Consider the following 22,348-nt stretch of genomic DNA (forward strand, 5'->3'; position numbering starts at 1 on the left):
GCCAAAAAAATGTATTTAAATGTATTTTTTTAATAAATGAACGATTTTATCTTCAGAGGACAGTGGATTCATAAATGTCCCAAAACGGTCATATTCATTAGATTTTAACTTTTGTTAAATCAATTAGGTCATATCAGCCGGTAAAAAAAAAACATAGTGAGTGCGGTGTCTGAATTGATTTTAAATTCACGGCACTACATAGTCCTGCACTATATCGTTTTTAGTAGTGAGGGGTTAGGGCGGGACACAACCTATAGCCTATAGCCTATAGCCTATGTCCATGTTTTTTATGGACATAGCCTATAGGCTATGTCCATGAAAAACATGGACATAGCCTATAGCCTATGTCCATGTTTTTTATGGACAAAGCCTATGTCCACGAAAAAGCTGTGGAGAGTTTGTCTGCCTTCCGTCTTGGTTCTAGAAAAGTTCTGTGTGTTTGTGCGGACGAGACAGTCCGAACTGGATTCATCATTTAAAACAGTCGCTTCAAATGAGAAGCAAAGAAAAGGAGTCAAATGTTGATCCGTTTTTTTAAATGTATCAGCCCCAGGAGGGACATCTGAACCAACCTGACCCCACAGCTAGAAGGGACGTTGAAGGGACACTTTCTCATGACGGCGCCATCCGCTCACTCGCACGCCGCCGTCTAGCAGCTTTTAGCTCACACGCCCAATCGCATTTATCCGTCGCTTTAGAAGAATCAGAAAGTTGGTCCCGGATGCAACAACACACATCATTTTAGGCAAAAGTCTTCTCAATTTTCTGTTTTCACATCAACGCGGAGTGATGCCTATTTATCTTTTAATTAAATCATTCCTTTTTTTTCCCTCCCTGCGCCTGAAGTTTGTTATTGTTGTTTGTCAAATGCAGTTTGCTGAGCTGATGATTTACTTTGAGAAACAATTAAACGTCACTTGAGAGGAGAGCGTGGGACGTCTGTGCAATCAAAAGGAAATTAGGCATTGGTGGCTAACATTAGCAGGTTGAGAAGTGCGGCTGCTTTGTTGATTTCTTTGTTGGTGTCGGGCGGCGAGAGCGCTCCCTCAGATATCACGGTTTTGGTTAATTTGTTGTCGGGCTGAGAGAGAGCGGCTCATCCTCTGAGCTTTGCTAATGCAGGCTGAAAAAACATCCAAACACACGTGCATGCTGGGAGTTTTTTCCACTGAAAGGATTGTAATGAAATCACCACAATGGAGGCAAACACAGATCACCTGATTATTATACGTTGCAGATTTTGAGATTTGTCTTTTTTTGCTTTTTTTGACCAACATTTGAGAAATTCCTGCTGTTAGATTAATACGTTCGGTTTTTCTATGTCAAGTTTAATACATTAAATAGAGTTTGTTGTTCTACAAAAACGTTTTATTTGATTCTATTTCATGATCAGAGATTATCCACCAAAAAGGATAATTACCAATATTTTGTGTGTTTGCCTAAAAGCTTTTTTTGCTTTTATGAAAAATAAATGTACGTTTTTCGCTAAAAAGATGAGAATTTTAAGTTCAACGTTTTGTTTTTTTTAAGAAAAAGGTGAAAAATGACTCTGCAATTTTCCTCTTTTTCCACGACGAAGAGCAGAAATCATTTGAAGTGTCCAATCAGCCGCGAGCTTCAGTGACAAACATGGAGGATTTGTCAGGTTTTCTGTCTGCGTTGGCGTTCGGGTTTCAGGGATCGAGTGTCAGACCTTCGTCCAACCCTGAGACCGGTGAGTCCTCCTCTGCGGTCTGCTCCTCCTGCTCCTCCTGCTCCTCCTGCTCCTCCTCCTCCTCCTCCTCCCCGCTCCCTCATCCTCAGATGGGGTTTTGTTTAAAGTTGACAGCGTTAATTAAATTAAGCCAGGTCTTGCAGAAGGCACAGTAGGAGAGAGCCGGCGGTCCCCGGTGGCCTGCGGGTGGAGGGGGGGGTGTGGGTGGAGGGTGGTTGGTTGGGGGGGGGCTCTGTGGATCAGTTTGGTGAGCCATGCTGCCCCCTTCAGGCCGCTCCTGGCACTAGAGAAGAGCTGTCAGTTCTTGCTGTTCTCCTCTTTTGATCAGATTTGAATTGTTGATGGTGGATGAAATATTCCAGCACGGGTTTACAAACCAGTCAACCTTTATTGACATCTGCTGCTGAGACAGACCACGCTCTGCTGCTTATCGCAGAGTGTCGGTGCTGCACGCAGGGATTTCCCCCTCATTCAGCCTCAAGAGGATTAGTGAGGGCCGGCACTGATGTTCGCTGATAAGGCCCGGTTCATGCTCTGTGCCGCCGCTAATTCCAGAGGCGCTGGACGCCGCTGAGGTCAGCCCCTCCACGCCAGCCCGGCTTTGTGCTGAAGCAGGAAGGGGTCCCAGAGAAGCTCAGTGTTGTCAGAGTTGTTGCTGCGTCCTGCTGCGCTCACGTCTGCAACCAAAGCTGCTGCAGGTCATTCTGATTCTGCATTTTAACTAACAAGTCTGAAATGAATCTGTGGCATTACAGGTGCTCATGAGCCAGTTAAAAACTGACATTTGAAGGAAATCTCTCTGAATAAATGAGTTTCTTTTATTCTTATTAGGATATTCAAGCAGAGGAAAAATAAAATAAATTGTGTTTCTTCAATATAATCAAAACAAATCTGTAAATATTAAAAAGAAAGTTTAAATTAAAAAAAGAATAATATTGAATAAATTAATAAATGTTGCAAACAAAATATACAATTCTTTAAATATCAAATAAATTCGGGTTTGTCTAAGGTAAATAATTTAGTAAGAAACTGTAAAGAATTTAAATTTGGACAATACTACAGAAAATGTGAAATTAAAGTTCAATTTTATTTTATTTTATTATGTAGGCCAATATTACAACAATAGTCGTCTGAATGGGCTTCAAACCGGTAGATGTTTGTGTGTGTTTGTGTGTGTGTGCGTGTGTGTGTGTGTGGGTGTGTGTGGGTGTGTGTTTGTGTGTGTGTGCGTGTGTGTGTGTGTGGGGGTGTGGGTGTGTGTGTGTGTGGGGGTGTGGGGGTGTGCGTAGCTTGCCGCTGTGGTACCCGGCCTTGGCAGAGTCTGAAATGAGAGCGCGCTGGCAGAGATGGAAGAGTCTTCATTACATTAGAATCCACTTTTTTTGTGCAAACATGCCCAAAGTGCACAACTTTAACAACAACCCCCCCCTTTTCCTCATGCCTGTCATCGGGCCCCCGACGCAGCAGGTTAGGGACGCGGCGCTGCGGTTTCCTGATTCCAATCTGGAGTGGCGTGAAACGGCAACTCCAGTTTAGGCGTGAAGGCCGCCATTGTTCCTGGCGGTGCGGCGGATGACCTCATTTTGTAGGCGCACAAAAACCCAGCTGTGTGTTTACTCATGTCCTGGAGATGCTTCAGTGACTCACTCCTGAAATGGTTACATAAACGGAAGGCAGACACGACTGTTTTTCTCCTGCTTTCCTCACACCTCACCTGCTGAAAAAGGAGCAGCCGGTCAGACGTGTCACAAAAGTTTGTGTGTCCGTGGGGGATCGCACATTTCCCCCCGGTCCTCTCTCTTTCCGAAACGTTTGAGGCGGCAACACGGCGGCCGCCATTTTGTGTCAGATTGGAAAGTGACTAATTAAAATACCAGGCATTCGCTTGTGTCTGTGTGATTTTTGTTTACAAGCCGCCCTCCCCCACCAACACCCCCCCCTAACAAAATGTCACACAAAGACGGACACTTGCTCTGAAAAATCCACATGTATGCAAACTTTCGGGTTTCATGAATGAAGTCCGCTGTGCGCTTTAGGCCGACATGACCTCGTCCAGATCTGACGGAGATATTTCAGTAACAGAAAGAGGCTGTGTGTGCTTTTCATCCAGTTAGCTGAGTCTGCCCATTAACCCCTTCAGGTCTGGGAACCGCACATCACATTTTGTTTCAGGAATAATTTTATGAATTATTATTATTAAAGACATTTATGTCTTTCAGATGTGATTCGGATTCTTACTTTTAACCAACAAGTGATAACATTGTCTCTTTGTTTAGCTTGTGTTTGTCAACCCCAAACATAAAGGTTGAGGCCACATCCAAAGGTGTTGTATAATTGAACAGAAATTAAGTTTGTGTGTCACTGTGCATCACTTCTCTGTGCCTGTCAAGATCTTCTCAGTTTCCACTAAACTCAGCTATTGCTGGTAAAACAAACAAGCTTCAAAATAAAACCTGTGTGGAATGCAGGTTTGGTTTGGAGAATCCAGGCAACTAAGATAATTTACGATTAAATTTACGAATTTACGAGAAAAAAAGTCATGACTGTTGATCTACAAGATCAAAGTCGTAAATTTCTGGGAAAAAATCTCGTAAATCTCGTTGTTTTTGGATAGGTTTCAGAAACAAAGAAATTCTGAACCTTTTGGTGACTCAAAACCAGATTATTGTGAGCGTAGCCGTCTTTCCGGGGTTCAGTGTCGGTAAAGCGGAGTGTCATCTGTAAAACAAGGAGCTCAGAGACACGTTTGCATGTAAAAGACTGCTACTTTATTTTGCTTTCCATTTACACACCCTTGTGTTGTACATTTGTCTCATGAACCTGTCATGCGCAGAACACCAATGTGTAAACAGTTACAGTTACAAAGATGAATGAAAATAGTCTGTTTTATTAGCATTAAAACGTTGAAAATGCCAGAAAGTGCTCCTCCTCAGACGGAGGCGCCACACAGACTTAGAGATCTTAGTTTCATGGAGGAAGAAAGGATTGAAGTGGACATCTGCAGGGACACCGACGTCTTCATCAAAGGCTGCAGAGATCCTAAAAGCCACCCATCAATGAACAAAACATTAATAAAAAGTAAATCAAACAAATGAGCTACCGAACATTTGTAACGTTGTCAATAAACAGTCAGCTCACCTCTTCAATTAAGTTTAGTCGGGTCTGCTCTGCTGCTGCACCGTGTTCATTGTGCGCTCACTTTCACTTTAATCTAGTAAATTAACGATTTAAACTAACAATTTTTTTCTCGTAAATTTACAACTTTAAATCTTATAATATTACTTCTTTTTTTTGTGGTCCTAAAACTCCGTCATACACAGACAGACATAGATATCTATATCTATCTATCTATCTATCTATCTATCTATCTATCTATCTATCTATCTATCTATCTATCTATCTATCTATCTATCTATCTATATATATATACACACACCCCTCTTAGGTTATAATGGTTTATGTCAATTTGATTAACAACTTGTCTCGGGCAGATTGATCTGGTTGGACTGTAGAAATAAAAATGGATTTATTAATAAATCGTTACCCCCATACTTTTTGTTAAATAAAATATAAAACCATTCTTCACTGGTCCAGCTGTGTGTTTTTTTTATTTTTCCTGAATTTACAGTTTGATGAGGAGATGTAGAAAATAGTTTTCAGATTATGTTTTTGTTAGCTAAAATGCTAGATGCTAATCGCCTTTGTTGGGGTCTTGATCCTATATTGTATTAACGACAATATATTGTTTAACCCTTCTATCTTAGATGACCCCCCCCTTCCATTGACGTGTTCTCCCTACCATGACAAAGGTGGATAAAGGTGGAAAGATTTCATGTAATCCATGGACACCAGTGAAGATCACAAATCATTGAAGAAAAAAGGTTCAGAGCACTGTCTAGTGGGTCTAGATGACCCAGTCCCAATGTTAAAGTGCCTAGGATAGCACAAAGGTTACGGACAATGCTCAAGTGTCCTATACGGACAGGCCCATACCATCATACTACCACCAACTTTGGCATCTGTGCCGATGTTCTTTTCCAGAAACCCCATGATAGTTTGATTTCAGATGTAACAGGAAACACTCTACTCCACTGGAAGCTCTTTAAGTTCTGTTTGTCTTTCCCCCTGAACTCTCCTATCAATCGTCCAAAGGTCTCTTTCACTGTTGAACCGTCAATCCTCACCTGACGTTGTTCAATGACATTCTCATTTTTTGTCCTTTTATTTTCTAAAAATGACATTTTATTATTTTTGTTTGTTTGTTGCAGCTTTTATCTGTTTCAGCTGGTCAGTTTCTGCTCAAATATTTTTCCTCTTTCACCCGATGTGACAATGGAAAAAGTTATTCGCGTCTCCACATCCAAACGCCAACTCTAGAGTCCGCAAACTTGCAGAGCAGGAATCCTACATTACATTCAGCTTTTCACATTAAAAAGCGAGTCTAGTTTTAGAAGTAACGCCCGAGTCCTCTCCTCCCACTCTTAATAATTTATTTATATTTTAATTTTCCGCTCACCTCCTGCAGACCACATTTCCTCCAATTTGTTGCTTTTCTTGAAATGTTCCGTTTGTTAGGATGAACAGAAAATCACTGAAAAATCACCATAAGGGCTGCTTTGCATTTTTAATTAAGAAACTAACATATGAATATATTTGCATATTATTGAGTTGCAGATTAAATCACGCATACATAATCAGCATGCAGCAGTTCTCGATCGTTTACTTCTCCCTCTCTGCCTGCACTGTGCTTACTGCTATTTTGGCAAGCTTTTGTTGTGATGGATGCCAGACTCGCACACCAACACACCTTTCCCAGGCACACTTGAACAGCCCCCCCATAATCTCTGACTCTCCATCTCTGGAACTGTCAGGGTTTCAGGAAAATTAGCGTCTGACTTCCTGCGTCCGAATTGAAGCCGTGTCGGGATTTTGATCTTGATTACAGCACAAAATATATAAACAACCCCCCATTTTCCCTCAATGTCATTCCCCCTCATTTAACCTTTTTTTCCGTGTTTATACTCTAAAGACTGGAAGTGTGATGTACCTGTAAAGAGTTTATTAACTCCTTAAAACTTTGACTCATTTGGAAAAGATGACCTTTTAACCGTTCTAACTTTGATCTAATGCTTGGTAACATCGTCACTTTCTACAGATTCACCTTCTTTCCAATCGTAGGTGCCATGAATTCACTGTGGTTTTCATCAGGGTGAATGAATATGTTTTTTGTGTGTGTTTTGATTATAGTATTATTGAGTAGGTAATCAGCTGGTGGGTCACATGTTTGTGGGCGGAGACATGAATTGATTTTAAATCACCTGTGGTCTTTTCCCCCTTCCGTGTACGATGGAAGGGGGGGTGAGCTGGGTTGCCGTATTTTTTGTTGACCTCCTTGGTACTTTTTCTTGATTCTTTGCTTGTTGTATTTTTGATCACGATATCTTAAGTGGATTTATTTACCTTCTTTTTTCACTAATAAAAAGTTCAAAATATGAACTTGGTCGAGCTTCCTGGTTTTGAGCGCAGCATTCAACCCGAACCCAAGTCTTTGTTTTTTTGACGTCGCTACACCAATTGCAGTGACACTGATGTAAACCTGGTGACCCTGTGAGACTATCGTTAGTTGTGGTTCGTGCCCCTTCAACCACAGCTGTTCTCTTCAGCAGTTGTGGCGTATTAAGTGAACGGTTCTAGTTATGTCATACTGAGAGGCTGGTTTCAGTCATGCAGACTGCGCTGTGGTGGTGAGAGGCGTTTCTGGACCACAACGCCCTCCTTGGTTGATTCAGCTGCAGTTTTATGTATTTACTTCAGGAAATTTGGAAATGTTGTTGTTGACATTTTTATTTTCCAACATCTGCCTTTGAAAGGAATTGGCCCAGAATAAAGTCTCTGTGGTGATCGGGCCTTAAAGACCCACTCAGATGAAAACTGTTTTTGGTGTTTTTAAAGTGGCATTTTTCTGATGATGGAGGACATAGACAAGGAAAATGCAACTTAAATTTGCATTTCTGAGTTGTTGTTTTTTTCCTGTTGTGAATCAGGAGCAAGCGAAAAAAAGGCTGTTAGAAAAATAGCCTGTGAAAATGCGCTGGATGGACCTCAAGCTCCCTGCTCCAAGCTCTCAACGGGGAGGGGAAGGGGGAGTGGGATTGCTCCACATCAACGGTCCCACTCACAACACAGAGACAAATTTCTATGAACTCCTGCCGCTCTGCAGAAACTATGTCCTAGAAAACGACAATTTTTTAAAGAATTTTGGCTAAAAACTGCATCATTTTAATCAAAAGACCACCGGGAACGCTTTGAAAACTGATCAAAAGATGATCGGTGTGGATTTTCAAGGGCGTATTCAGACTGGATGCATTTAGTCCAATTTAAGTGAACCAGCGTTTGTTTTCCCCAATAACCCAGAACAAATTTTATGTCTGAAAACACCCAAGTGAACCCCGGTCCTGGACCAGGAACCGCTCTCGGACCCGTCTTTGGAGAGCTCTCGGTTTCTTTTCCAATGGGACTGAGCTTGGGTTCACTCTGAGATTCTTCAGTCTGAATACAATCCGTCCTCGGAGCGAAACAACTAGACCAAAACCAAACCAAAGCACAACATGTCCATCTTTCTCTTGTTGTTTTGACCCGCCCTCATAGTTCCTAGCCAGTGACTGATGAGATCTTTAGTCACATGGTTTTGTTTACAAGCTTTGGTCACAGTAACAGAGCAGGCCGCTTGATGGCAGTCTGAATACAGACCAAACTCAAAGTTGGGGACTCAATCTGGAACAAAAGATTTTCCCAGTCGGAATACAGCTCAAGCTTACCAAAACAGAAATTAGCATTAAAACAAGCCAAGGTCATAAAAATAAAGAAGTCAAATTTACTTTTGTGTTTCTTTGATCAGATGTATTCTCCTGGTAAGAGAATTTTTAAAGACAAATCTGAGGAATTACAAATTCTGTGGAGGCCTGAACCATTGACTGTATCAGATGGGAGCCAGTGGGCACCACATGCTTTTATTGAGGCATTGATTTGTCAGTTTATACCTAGAACTAGGGATAAAGAAAAAGAATTGCGTGGGGGTCCATCTCACGACCATCAGTTAGTTTATATAGTCTCCGTTGCATCTTCGGTCCATCCCCCACCCCCAACATTCCAGAGGAGTGGTTACGACAGAATTGGAAATGAATTGGATTGAAATCTTGTGTCATAAAAGATTTCTTACTTCCAAAATTAAACTTTCGTTGTCCATGGCAAAAATGGACGGCAGTGTCATCCGCTGAGTTTCCGCTTGGGCATGGCACCGATATACAATAAAATCCTATTCATTTTTATTTTGAAAACCGGATCTGTTTCCCACTTCTCCTTCTTTTTGCAGCAAAACTGATGCCTCAACAGTCTGGAATAGAACTCTTGTGTAAAGCTTGCGTTGTTTTGCAGAGGGACGAACGTCATGCTATGTACACCACGGGCAAGAACGCGCTGAACGTGGGTTTTTGAACGCGTTGGCGTTAGCATACGGTGTTCACACAGGTCTGTCGCTACCTGATATTAGCGCATAAACTCAGTCAGAAGAGGCCCGTAGAGAAAACTCTAGTGAATCTTACTCCGAGCTTTTTCTTTCACAGCTCAATTCTGATATATCAGGGGTCCCCAAATCCAGGCCCGGAGGTGTCCTACATGTTTTCAACCAACCTGCCATTGAAGCTCCTTATTGGCTAAACAAACTTGATCCAGGTAATCAGCAGCAAATAAGGCAGGATTTTTGGAAAACCAGCAGGACACCGGCCCTTGAGGCCTGGATTTGGAGACCCCTGCGATATATGATAGACAAAGAATAGTCATAGAATTCTAGCCGGGTACAAACCACAATCATTAATTTTGGTTCAACTTTCAATGCACGTTCAAAGGCCCCTTGTTTTGTACGTAGAGCCTGAAAAAGGCCTTAAAAAATGACCTTTTCCTAGTACTATTCTATTACCACTAGATCCACACAAAAACAATGCACTCACCTGGTGACCACCTGCACCCAAAAGGGAGACAGATACCCGTTTCACAGGTTCCCAATACACAACACAGCACACTCCACGTCATAGCACCACACATCACAGACAAGGGAACTGTTGGCTCGTGTGACCCAGACTGAACAACGTAGGAGCGCGCCCTTTCCCCTTCTCCCACCCTCTGGAACGCCAAAAGGCCGACAGAACGAAGTTGGGCGTAGTAATGCGAGAGTTTTGAAAGCCGAGGCCGGAAAATGCACATATATGTAGACTTTTTATTGGAGGCGATTGCTTGAACGCGCTTTGCTGAGCCCTGTGCGAACATAGCAGACACAAACATGAAGAATGTGTGTTAACACAACAGGGACGGACCGGTGCAAATCAGGCCTCAGGTTTCTTGTTATTTGACACTTGAAGGTGAAATCTACACGAACAATGTCACAGCAGAGGCAATCTCTGCCTATTGCGTTCTTTGTCTAAGTTAACCGGTGTCGTCGCGCGCGGTGGGACATGAAGGCCTGTGCTTGGAGAGGCTGCAGAGGGAGAGCTGAACGCGTTCGTCCAAACGTGAAAGTCAACAACAAAAGAGAGCCGGAAAACGGTCCATGCTGTGGAGTGACAATCAAAGTTAGAGTAGAAAGAGACACAAACAAAAACTTGAAGGATCTTGCATGAAGGACAGAATGACAGGAGGAAAGAAAGGTTTGAGGGGAAAAATGAGACATCCAGGGAGGAAGAGAGATATTGAAGCAGACAAAAGCGCAGACAGAAATAGAGGGAGAGATTGACAACTGGGCGTAGTGATTGGAAAGGAAAATCCTGTAAGCATGAAATCAGGATGAAATGTGAGATTATAATTCAACCAGGGATTAACTATCATCTAAGCACCAAAGAGGGAGGAAGAGGAGAGAGGGAGGAGAAGGGGAACGAAAGGAGAAAGAGTGACAGATGAGGTCCAAAACAGGGGGAAGTTTCAAGGAAAAGGCAATTTTGGGGAAGAATAAAAATGAATTGAACGTTAAGTAAGTGGAGGGTGAAGGATGGAAGGGGACAATGTGGAAGGGTGGAGGAGGATGAAAATGTCTATGTGGGGTGGGGGCTGCCGGTTGAACTGGAGTGTTTGGGAAAGGCAGGGACAAAGGATGTGGGAGTGGGAGGCAAAGATGAGGAGAGGAGCGATTAGAGGGGCAGGAGGAAGAGGAAGGAGAAGGAACGAGAGTGAAAGGAGGAAATGATGAGGTGGAGAACGAGGAAGAGGGGAGGTCTGCTCTGACTTTTTGACGGGTACCCCATAATGCCGTTCTGTCGGCAGGGATTTGCCGGTAGTAGCTGGTATCAGGAGGGAAATTCTGGAGTTGACAAAAATCCCTCATTGATGTCAGAACGCCTGAAGATGGGTTCCTCCTGATGACCCCCACACCCAGACTGTTCCATGGGTTAGCAGCCAGCAAAGGCAGCACAAACATAGAACTGAACGAAGGTTTGTCAGCGGGAAGCATCTTACTCGGGTGGTGATACGTTCCTTCGCTGGATAGAGACTTCTGATGACAAATTCTAGATCTTATTCTTCAGAAACTTGTCACTTGTAGCACTTTGATCCGATGCTCCTAAATGTTAAAAAAATTCATTTTCCACCACAAATCTTCCTTGAGTGGTCATCTTGAGTGTCTCGAGTCTTAAAGCCTCATAGGGAGTTGGAAAGAACTGTAAAATGAAGCACAAATGAGTGGAAAGTCGACCGATTTTACACACAAACAGCGTCCTGAAATTGCAGGCTCACTAGCACTGTGCCGTTGGCACAAAAACCCTACATTTTGAGGAAAAAATCGCCTCTCCTTGGAATCGAAGCGCTGTATAAATGAGACACTGCCTCATTTATGAATGAGACATTGGTTGTGTTCGAATTCTCTGCGAAAATCCAGTGTGCGTCGATACTCACCAGATCAGATAGTGTCGGAACAATTCTTACCAAAAAAATTATTATAACAATACATAATATTTAATATTTAAATAAACCAGTAACATTTTTATCTTTAGAACACTGGACTCATGCATAATCGTCACAAAACGCTCATATTAATTAGATTTGAACTTTGTGAAATCGATGATGTCATGTCAACCGTTTAAAAAAAAGTAGTGATCATGGTGTCTGAATTTCTTTTCAAATTCAGGGCACTACATACGTACTGTATAGTTTTTTAGTAGTTAGGGGTTGGGGGGGGGGTTTGGACACAACCTCATTTATACAACCGGAAACATGGACTTCCTGTTGGAGGCCCCTTTGAAACCAAAACTGAATTCAGTTGACCGGTTTTGGGGTACGTCTGTACAGTGTTCCCACGCTGCACGTTAGTTCAATTTGGCTTTCACTTTTTTTTAACAGTGCACTGCGTCCTGATTGGCTGTAGACATTTTGGAATTGACATTTTTTTGTCGGCTCCTGATTCACGACGATTTGAATAAAGAAATACTCAAAAGTACCATTTTAACCCTAATTGTATCTATATATGTCTTCCATCATCAGGAAAAGGCTACAAGAACAAGTTAAAAACAGCATTTTCATTGGAGTGGGTCTTAAAGCTGAAGATTGTAACTGGATGCATGATTCTGAAGGGAACCAGAAGAAGAAACGCAGGAGTGACAGCGTCCGACTCTCCTCCTTTTTGGCTTTTCTTTCTCCTCTATTTCCAAAAGATTTTGTCCCAGAATTCCACCGATTTCCTGTTTTCTTCCTTGTTAAACTGTTTCCCCCTCTTTCCTTTTTAATCCTGTAAAATCTTCCCTCTTCTTTCCTTCCTTTACATGTTCATCCCTTCATCTGATTACTCCTCCTCCTACCTTAGCTGATCTCTGTATCTGCCTCCTTTATCCTCATGTTTTTCTCCTGTCTTTACTTTTTCTGTCTTTTTGGGTTTTTTTCTCCAGACCTCCTCAAACAGTCTGTCTTTTCCTCCATGCTAGTGTTCTTCTTCTCTTCTTCTGCCCTGTAAAACCTGCATCAGTTGCATTACTCTCCTCTCAACAGGTCACTGTTTTTGGGCTCCACATTTGCCCCCCCCCCCCCCCCCCCCACCACCACCACCACCACCTCGCTCCCTTCATCTTTCCCTTCATTTCCCATGCAGTCTGGTTGGGTACAATGCTGGGAGCCAGCCAGCACTGCAGACAGATGGTCCACTTATTAGATGTGCATCAGCCCCCCCTCCCCTTCCTGCAGCTCGCTTTTTAATCAAATTAAAGCTGAAAGAGGAGCGAGAGAGAGGGAGAGAGAGGCCGACTGGAAGAGGAGGAGAGAGAGAGGTTTGGGAGGTCTGTTCACTTGTTTTGGAGTCTATTATTTATCTGAATAGAATGAATGATGACAATGTTAATATGGAATTTGGACGACAGCACCACGGACTGTCCCACCGTTGTGGTGACTGCCTACAAGCCCCGCCCTCTCTCTTTCTTCCTGTTTTTGTGAAGGGCGCTCGACCAGATTACCTCAGGGAGATGAGTTTACTCACTAGGTTTGGGACTACTCAGCCGTGAAAGCCGCCGCTCAGCGCGGCCTCTGCAGGAGAGAGGAGAATTCTCCAAAATAATGTGATTCCTGCAGGAACACGAAGCCCGTCCCATGTGACGAAGCCGGAAAACGATGACTTTCTAACCCGAAAGAACTTCAAAAGTTTATTCAAGATAAATGTCAGTTGTTCTTCTGCTTGAAGTCTGAACAACCCCCATGTAAATTTCACATAAAGGCCCACAACAATCATCCTCTGATCTGTTTCAAAGCGTTCCAAGTGGTATTTTCATTATGATGATGTCATTTTTATCCAAAATCTAAAAACCTGTTTTCTTGGACATAGTTCCTGCAGAGCGGCAGCAGATCATTAGAAATTCACCTTTGAGTTGCGGGTGGGACCATTGCCTCTGTTTGGGGCGGCCGTGGTCGCGGTCTACCTCTGATCGGGAGATTGTAGGTTCGATTCCCGCCATGTGTCCAGGTGTCCTTGGGTAAGACACTGTACCCCACCTTGCCTCTAGTGGAAGATTGGCGCCAGTGTTTGGCAGCGGAGCCGCCATCAGTGTGAATGTGTGTGTGTGACTGTAAAGTGCTTTGGGCCTTCGAGGAAGCTAGGAAAGTGCTCTTTAAGTATACGCCATTTGTTTACGCTCTCCCGCTAGCTTACAGCCCCCCTCACAACCCTAAGCTAACATTAGCCGGTGCAACAAAAACAGCAGCAACATCAGATCCGTCCATCCGTCCAGTTCTGATCCAGATTCCAGCTCAGACCAGGGAAACAAAGACGTTCATGGTTCTGTTTGTCTGCAGGTGGAGGATCAGAATGAAGCAGATCAGGGAGACATTAGCCTGATGATTGTAGTTTGTATGTAACCACTACAAGCTTTTTCCAATGGCATTTTTTCTTCTGCTCCAAATTCACCACAGTTTGGATGAATAAATACTCACAAATGCAATTTTAATGTTACCGTTCTTAATACACGTCCTCCATTATGAGAAAATGGCAACAGGAATGTGCTAAAAACACCAAAAACACTATTTTTATCGGATGGGATCTTTAATAAAAGTTCCAAATGTGAACGGTGGAACAATAAGATCTCAGCTACGTTTGAAAAAGAGAAACATTTAAACTTGGAGTAAATACAAACATGATCTCTTCTGGATTTGTGAATCTGCACTTAAAGTTGGACGTCAGTCGCCGCCGTGTTTACCTTTAATTTCCACGCTGCCATCTGACAAGTTTGACTTAAAACTTGATGCCGGCGCCGCAGATCCACTCCAGAGCAGCTCCTCAAACAAAAGACTTGTTTGAACTCAATTACATTTAGATAAAAGTCCCTGCAAAACAATCACAAGCAGGTGTGAGCCTTAAAAACCATGATGACGCACACACAGAGTCCTTCAGCTGAGCAGAGTGTTTCTGGCGCCCCCTTCAGGAGGACCACAAACACACACACACACACACACACACAGAGTTTTTTTTAAACTTTCAATTCCTTTTTTTTGAGCATTCAAAAATTTAAAAGTAAAAAAGACAAATGTGTAGGACTGTGTTATCTGACACGAACATGACAGACAGGTCAGCTGCTGGCTGATGGTTGCCATAGAAACCACACTTTTGAATTTGTGTGACAAACTTGAGGTAATATTTATGATTACACTAAATCTGGGGGATTAAGGTACAAAGCAAACAAACGAAAATGAGCAGAGGACATCTTTTAAGCAAACAGATCTGTGGGAAAAAGAGTGAGAGGAAGTAAGGAAAAGAAAGAGGAGTAAAGGGGGAAAATAAAATCTTGAAGGTCTTTGAGCTGACAGTCAGACCGCCATGCCGCCTCTCCTCATCTCCATCTGGGAAGAGGAAATCACTGCTTCAGTGCAGAGAGGATCCAGTTTGCAGCATGGCGGTGCTGGAGGTCCGCTCACATCTCTGCTCATGGCCCGGGCGGCGTGCACCGCCCTCAGGGGAAACCAGCGCCGGCGGGTTTGGCCGGGGAGCTCCAGCTTCCTCCCAAGGAGGAGGAAACATCCAAGCGCCTTCCTCTCCACTCTGAGCCAGAGAGCCTTTGCTTTTCCAGCACACGGGCCTTCACTTCATGATGTCCAAACGCCTTCAGCAGCAGCAGAGAGCTCCAGACCTTCCCTCCACCAAGAACTCTGACGGATGGAAATCTGGGCCACATCAAAGGCTGTGGTTCTGAAGGTGGTGCGGTGTAAAGTCTGGGAAATGCACCCCACCACCGGCTGAATCACTGCAGAGAGGAAGACGAGGGGGGAGAGGAGGAGGAAATCATCAGGAGAGAAGAAAAACAACAAAAGGGAGAAATTAAAACCAAGAGATGACGAATGGCAAAAAAGAGAGGAAGAAGGAAGGAAAACAAGGAGAGGAGGGAAAAAGAAGATGGAAACAGACAGAAAAAGTGGATCAATGAAAGGGAAAAAGTAAAATAAAAGCAATAAACGAAAAAGAGAGAAATATAAACTTAAGGCAGAAAGAGAGGAAAGGAACAACGTATGGGAAAAATAGCGGATGACAGGAGGAAATTAAGGGAAATTGTAAGAAGATGGAAAGAAGAAAGAGAAATGGCATCACAAAGAATGAAAAGCAGGAAGGAGATAAGAGGAAAGGAAAGGGGAATAGGAAATGATGTGACTCTGAGGAGGTGTTGTGGAAGAAGCGCGCGCGCGGCCTGAAACAGTGGAAAAAGTGAATGTTCGGCAGTTCAAAGGCACGCGGCTCGCGCGAGGGGAGGAGGGAGGGGCGGGCAGGATGGTTTCCAGATTCACCGCGGAAAGTTGAAAGAGTCTCGGCGAGCGCGAGCGTCTTCGGGTGCGCGTGGGCTCCCTCTCCTTGTGTTTCCACGTGCGTGTCTTCTGGGTGGGGACACTGCTCCCGCCCGCTCGCTCTCCCTCCCTCCCTCCCTTCCTCCCCTCCGCCTGCTTTGCATATTCCGCGTGCCTCCGCTCGCCGTCAAACGGGAAAATGCAACTGAAGGAATTGTCGGCCGGGAAAAAGCGCGCGCGGCCAGGAGAACCCGAGCGGAGTGTTTGAGAGCAGCGAAGCCCAGAAAAGTTCACGCAGAAGAGGAGGAAGGAGCGAGGCGGGAGCGCGCGCAGAGGAGAAGGAGCGGAGGAGTGCAGCCGAATAACAGAGGAGAGTTTCCTCCTGCGGACGGCGGGAGCCATGTACTGCGCCTACACCATCCCCGGGATGACAGGCAGCTCGCTCATGTACTACTACAACGGCAAAGCGGTAAGACGCACCTGCGCGCGCGCGCGCCTCGGTCCACCTGCCCTTCGTCCGTCCTCCGCGAGGTCGTCAAGGCGCGCGGACAAACCAGGGGCGAGAGACCTGAGGAAAAAGCGCAGAGAGAGAGGAGGTGTGAGGGGAGAGAGGTCGGAGCGGCACTGAAATTCAGGGAATAAAAATCCAAATTTAGCGTTCGTGTTCGCGCGGGCAGAGGCTGGCCCGCGCGCGCTTGTTTACAAAAACCTCAGCTGTGTGAGAAATCCTCTATTCCATTCAGAGCAACAACGAACGTTAACAATAAGAAAGAAAAACACAACAGTTTGTCATGATGCACTGGAATCTGGAGGATTTATTTTATTTAATGACTTTTATTTTTGTTATTTTTTTAAAGTCGCACAGAAGCTTTAAGTCAATGTCGTGTTCAACTAGGCCTCAGAATGCATTTAAATGCACCATCGAACTGCTAATTATTATAGGCCCAGTCTGGACATAAACGCGATATTTTGTCTGTAAATTTCATATTCCATTGCTGCCGTCACTTTTTCTGCCTTCTTTATTTTTAAATAATTTAAGTTGATCACAAGTTGAAACAGTTTTTCTTTTGTAGACACTATATATTGATAAAATAGTAAATCAGAGTGTTTTTCAGAAAAGCTTTCAAAGGCGGTGGGGATGCTGTCTGACCTCCTGTGAACCTGTCTGTTTCACAGCAGCACCTATAAAACACCAGCAACAGGGGGCAAAATGGGGGGGGGGGGGGAGTAGGGTGTAAGGAAAGCCAAGATGAATAAATTTAACTGCTTTGCTTGTTAAAAAAAAACTGGAATGTGTGGAAAGTGCACATGAAGCAAAGCGGCTGGGATTTCCTACAGATCCACCTGTCAGCGAAGTGTCCATCTGACTCCTTCAACTCTTCTAGCTTCCTAAGGAGCAGAAAGGCCAATTTCAATTATAAACACGTAGATTAAATTAAATACATTTTAAAACGATAGTCATATTTTATAACCCCTAAAATTACTGTATAAAATAACAGAAACATTTATTATCCTAAAGTGCACTTTTTGTTTTTTATTTCAACTGATTTAGCTTTTTAAAAAATGTAATTGCTAATCCTTTAATGAGGCCGTGGATCCTCAGACATTTTATAAATCTTTGTGTTTTACTGTTTTTATTTTTAATCGTCTGTTTTTTAAGGATCATTTTGGAGCTTTTTTTGTTTTATTAAAAACCCGGGCGAAGGCCGTCCGCCTCCCAGGCACCTGCTGGGTCTTCGGACTTGGAATTTGTCGTCCTTTTTTGCAGTTTGTTGTTCTTTTTTTGTGTGTGTTTGTCTCGTCACCGCAGCTCAGGGCCGCTTTTGTGTTGCAGAGCTGCGGCTCTTGGGTTTGGCGGTGCCAGGGGGCCCTGCATGGCGCCACCGCTTTGTTTGGCGGCTGGCTGCTGGATGGCACGTTGTGCCGACAGTCTTGATCTGGTGCCAAGCTGCTTTCCATCTTCACTTTGCCCCCCTGTCTTGGCCTGTCTGTCAGCGTCTCCGCCTGTTTACCCCCCCATGAGATCTCTGAAATAAGGTGTGGGAGCTGGGTCTCCTGGCTGCAGGCGTCTTTCAGGGCTTTCTCTGGGCTTTTCCTGCAGCAAGGTGTGTCACGAAGAGGAAAGGTGGAGGAAGAGGAGAGATGAGGAAGGCCTCAGCCGGGAGAGAGCAAACAGGCTGAATTGAGGCTTTGCTTTGGGGGGGAGGCTGTCGCGGGTGGGAGAGGAGGAGGGCGAGGACCGCGGCTCGGGCTCCGAATGGCTGCTGTCGGCTCACCAACGGGGGCTCCGGTGGCTTAATGAGGCAGCAGGAAACTCGGCTAAAAACAAAAGGCCTCATTTAAAGGCGGCCCGGCCAGCCGGCCATTGTTATGCTAACCCGGCGTTTGAATATTCAGCAAGTTTTAATTAGGAGAACGGAGAAGCAGCTCGCCAAAATCCTGCAGTCCGCTCCGTGTTCAGCTCCAGGGTGGACGCTTTTTCTGTAACAAATAACTCAAGGAGAAGATTTCCAGCTTTTTTTCTACACGTTTCCTATTGTAAAAATATTCTGTCTAAATGATATAAAATAATTATTATTTAAATCTATTTGTTAAACCAAAAAAAGGGGAAAACCAACAAATTTCAATGTATTAGTTTTACCCACAGCAAAGCTGCATTTTTTGTTGTAGGTAAAAAGATTTATTCAACAATTACAAATTAGATCAACAATAAAAACGGATAAAAAAAAGCATGATTTTTTAATAATAATTAGAATAAACAGATTTTAGGTTATTTCCTTGAATTAATCCTCAGATGAGATTTGATGTCATGGAGAACAGACTCTGATGTTGGTTTGGAAATGCTGTCGTTTCTTTGAATTTAAACAAAAAAAATCCAGAAGTTGGAAGAAGGACGAAGGCCTCTGTAGCGAGCCGAACTCGTCTTCACAACGGCAAAAACCTTCCTGTGTGTCGGTGAAAGCCCCGAAAGCGTGTGTGTGTCCGTGGAAGGAGCAAATGCAGAGTAAAAGCATCAGGAACGGCGTGTTTCTGGGCTTGTGGACATCCTGTGTGCTCAGTAGGCTGGAATTAGAGCACAGCGTGTTATGCAATTATAACTTTATAAATAGACGCATTGTGTGCGTGTTTGTGTGTGCGGGGTGGGGGTGGGGATGGGGCGCGCTGGCTCCATCTGCCCGAGTCTCTCTGCTCAGAACCGTTAAAAAAGACCATTTCTCTGCACGCGTGTCAAATGTTTTGCTCATCTAGTAGAAGAGTCCTTCTTTCTTTCTCCTGTGCTTTTTTTCAAAAGTCCTCCACCGGTGTTTTTTCACGAGTGCAGGAGCATTCCTCTGTGTGGGATGAGTGTTATTGCTGCTGATCTTTTGATTTCATTTTTTTTTTATTCTTTTGCTAAGTTTCCAGGGGGAAAAAAAACATCTGCAGTTAAAAGGTAAAAATGAACTAGAAGGAGCAGCTTTTCAAAAAGAAAACGCAGGTTGATGCTGTATTGCTGAAGGAAAATGAAACTTAAAGGGTAATAATTGGCAAAATAAAAAAAAGAAATGATAAAAGTTGACCATAAATAAAGTGAAAACAGCAGAATAACAAAAAAGATATTTCTGTGAAAAATGCCAGAGCCGGGTATCGAACCAGCGAGCTTCTGCACCAAGGATTCCCCATTTATTTCAATGGAGGCAGAAATCCTGGAATATCTGGAAAAGTTCAAGGATTTGAAGGAGCAAAAGTCACAGTTGGAAAAAGCTGAAAGAGCTGAACATTTGAATAGTTGAATGGTTGAAATAGATGAAACATTATTAGGCGGCAAAAATGGTGGAAGATACTAGAATAAAGAAAGAGAAACAGGAAAACAACGGATTGAATGATTTATAGCATTTAACCAATGAAGCGTGCACATCCCTCTGTGTGTGTGTGTGTGTGTGTGTGTGTAGGTGTGTGTGTGTGTGTTGCTCAGCGGGTCACAGTCTGACACGTCATCTGGGTTTAAATCTAATCCTGCAGCATCGGATTAACTGATACCGATGCTGCAGATACAGGCGGACGGTCCAGAGCGGCTCACACACAAACACCTACAGATGCAGCTGCTTTTCACTCCAGTTTCCCTCCAATCAACCAGCAGACATGTTGAAAGATGAAAGCAAACAGATGCAGTGATGTGTTCACTGACACCGACAGCCTTCTCTGCGTCTCTGAGCTCAAACCTCGTTTGAAACTCACGCAGCTTCTAAAACTGCAACCTGGCGTGTTTGTCACCGGTTCTTTAAATTTAACCCTGTTGACTTTTTTGTGCAGTTGGTTTGTATTTACCACTCATCAATCATCTTGATACCAAAATCAGACGCTTTTATGATCAAACACGCTGATGTTCTTCCCCTGGCTTGCACTTTTTTCCACATATTTAACTCTAATCTTTCTAATGCTCGTGCTGTGAAAAGCTCTGTTCACGGAGAGCCACTGTGATTCACAGCAAATCAAATCAAACTGTTCTGACTTTAAAAGGCCTGATATTCTGCCTGTGTCCTGTCATTGTTGTTGAAATGACAGCATTAAAGCTCAGGTGAGAAGACAAACACCTGAATCTTAGTGTCGTGTTTGGACTTTTGTGGATTAAAAACCACTGCAGTGGGTGAGAAAAGGCTTCTTGTGGATTTCAGGCTGACTCTAGAAAAGTGTGGAGTAAAACTGATCGGTGCGTCGAGAGGCCTTTCAGCGGCTCCAGAGCTCAGAACGTCTGTTCAAATCCTGAACACAAAAGAAGAAATGAACGTCCATGACGGACAGCTGTCTCCGTGTTCGTTAGCAGGCCTCACACTGAATTTATTTTTGAGTTTATTATCACATTCATTGACGTTTGAAGCTCGAATCCAACGGAAATATTCACTTTTTGTCATCATTGAGAGGTTTTTCTCAACAGCAGTTTTGCTTTGATGCTTTTATAGTTTCATCTCAACACAATTCAAATAAATGAATAAAAAATAAGAGTCTTTGGAGTTCCTGCTTCTATTTTCAAAGGTTAACCTATAGATTTATGGATAAATAAAAATAAACATCATTTGAATGATCTGACGGACATTTCTTCAAACAAACGAGTGTTCTCCATAAAACTGTCTCTGATGCTGCACCCACATTTTCTGTCTTACTTCAGAAACTTGACAAGGTTTGTGTTTTAAATCATTTTAAACCTAAAATACTTTATTTTAAGCATTTTATGAACACAAACTCCCTTTTTATCTTTTAATTTGTGAAAGATAAAAATGCGCACATCAATCTGAAGCTGGCTATAAACTGACCTGCCTTGTTGTTTGTCATTTTTAAAATGTTGTTTTTACATTTGTCTCCTTTAACACGTGCACTAAATAGAAGAAAAATGAAATGAAATGGGCCTGCGCGTTGGATGGGATTGAGGCTCCGTAGAGGAGGAAACGGTCAGGGTTTTCTCTGCACACGTCCTTGACTTTAATGTGCAAGGTCACTCCTGCCAAAATATGTGCATACATCTCCACCCCTCCCTGCAGGACACGTGCTTCTGGCCCACGTGGGAAAGCGGACCCTAGCCGAGTCGAATCTTGGAACTTGCTGCTAAATTTAAATTTCCGTCCCGGGCTGTGGAAAAAGAAGCTCTTTGCATGTGCGGTTGCTGGTTCGATTCCCGGAGTCTTCCTCTGAACGTCAGGGCGGTGGTTGTGGAGCAGATGATTGGCACCTGTGGTCTGCTCACACCTGTCCTCCCTGATGTTTGAAATAGAGCGAACACCTGAAGCCGATCAGCCAAATGTACCTTAACGCTGGATTCAGATCAAATCAGGATGGTTCCCGCTGAGGCAGCCGCCTTAACAGAAACAGGTTAGAAAGTTAGAACAAAGCAGCTTGTTGGTAATTCAAAGGAAATTGTGTTTCATGAAGCTGCGTACCTTTGTGCTCTAACCTTGTTTGGTTGGCCTCATCAGCACCTTCAGACAGATGGTGTTTACTGCACACATTACTGTGAAGATTGCTGGATTATTTTAGACAGTTTTAGTAAATTAACCTTGTGGACACAGTTTCCATCTTTGACTTTCCCTCATGCAAAAACATAAGAAGCTGTGAGCGTCTCCGTGGATAAAACAAGGCTGGCAGAATTTCAAGATAATGGAGCAAACACAAAACAAACTTGTTGACCTTGAATCCGTATCAGTGGGTTGTAGCAGAAGTCCACTAGCATCCGTTTCCCTGCAGCTGTCACTGCTTTAAAACAACTGAAGAGACGGACGGTTTATTCATTCGGACCCTTAGAGTGCTGCTGAAATATAATGTCATTACATAAGAACCAGCCCAGAATGTGAATCTGTTGATTTGCAGGGATTCTTC

At 43.5% G+C, this 22,348-nt stretch overlaps 1 protein-coding gene and 1 long non-coding RNA gene across 11 annotated transcripts in view; one reads left to right on the top strand and one right to left on the bottom strand.

Annotated features, from left to right (window-relative positions):
- tcf4 (transcription factor 4) overlaps positions 1-22,348 on the top strand; it is a 224,209-nt gene that overhangs the window by 139,385 nt on the left and 62,476 nt on the right. The gene's annotated exons all lie outside the window — the stretch shown is intronic.
- LOC105355332 lies at positions 14,255-16,709 on the bottom strand. Its single transcript, XR_909777.2, has 2 exons — positions 16,481-16,709; positions 14,255-15,468 (listed from the first exon to the last, which is right to left on the bottom strand). It is a non-coding gene; the product is annotated as an uncharacterized LOC105355332 (long non-coding RNA).

Source organism: Oryzias latipes, chromosome 12 (assembly GCF_002234675.1).
Source record: "Oryzias latipes chromosome 12, ASM223467v1".
NCBI lineage: Eukaryota > Metazoa > Chordata > Actinopteri > Beloniformes > Adrianichthyidae > Oryzias > Oryzias latipes.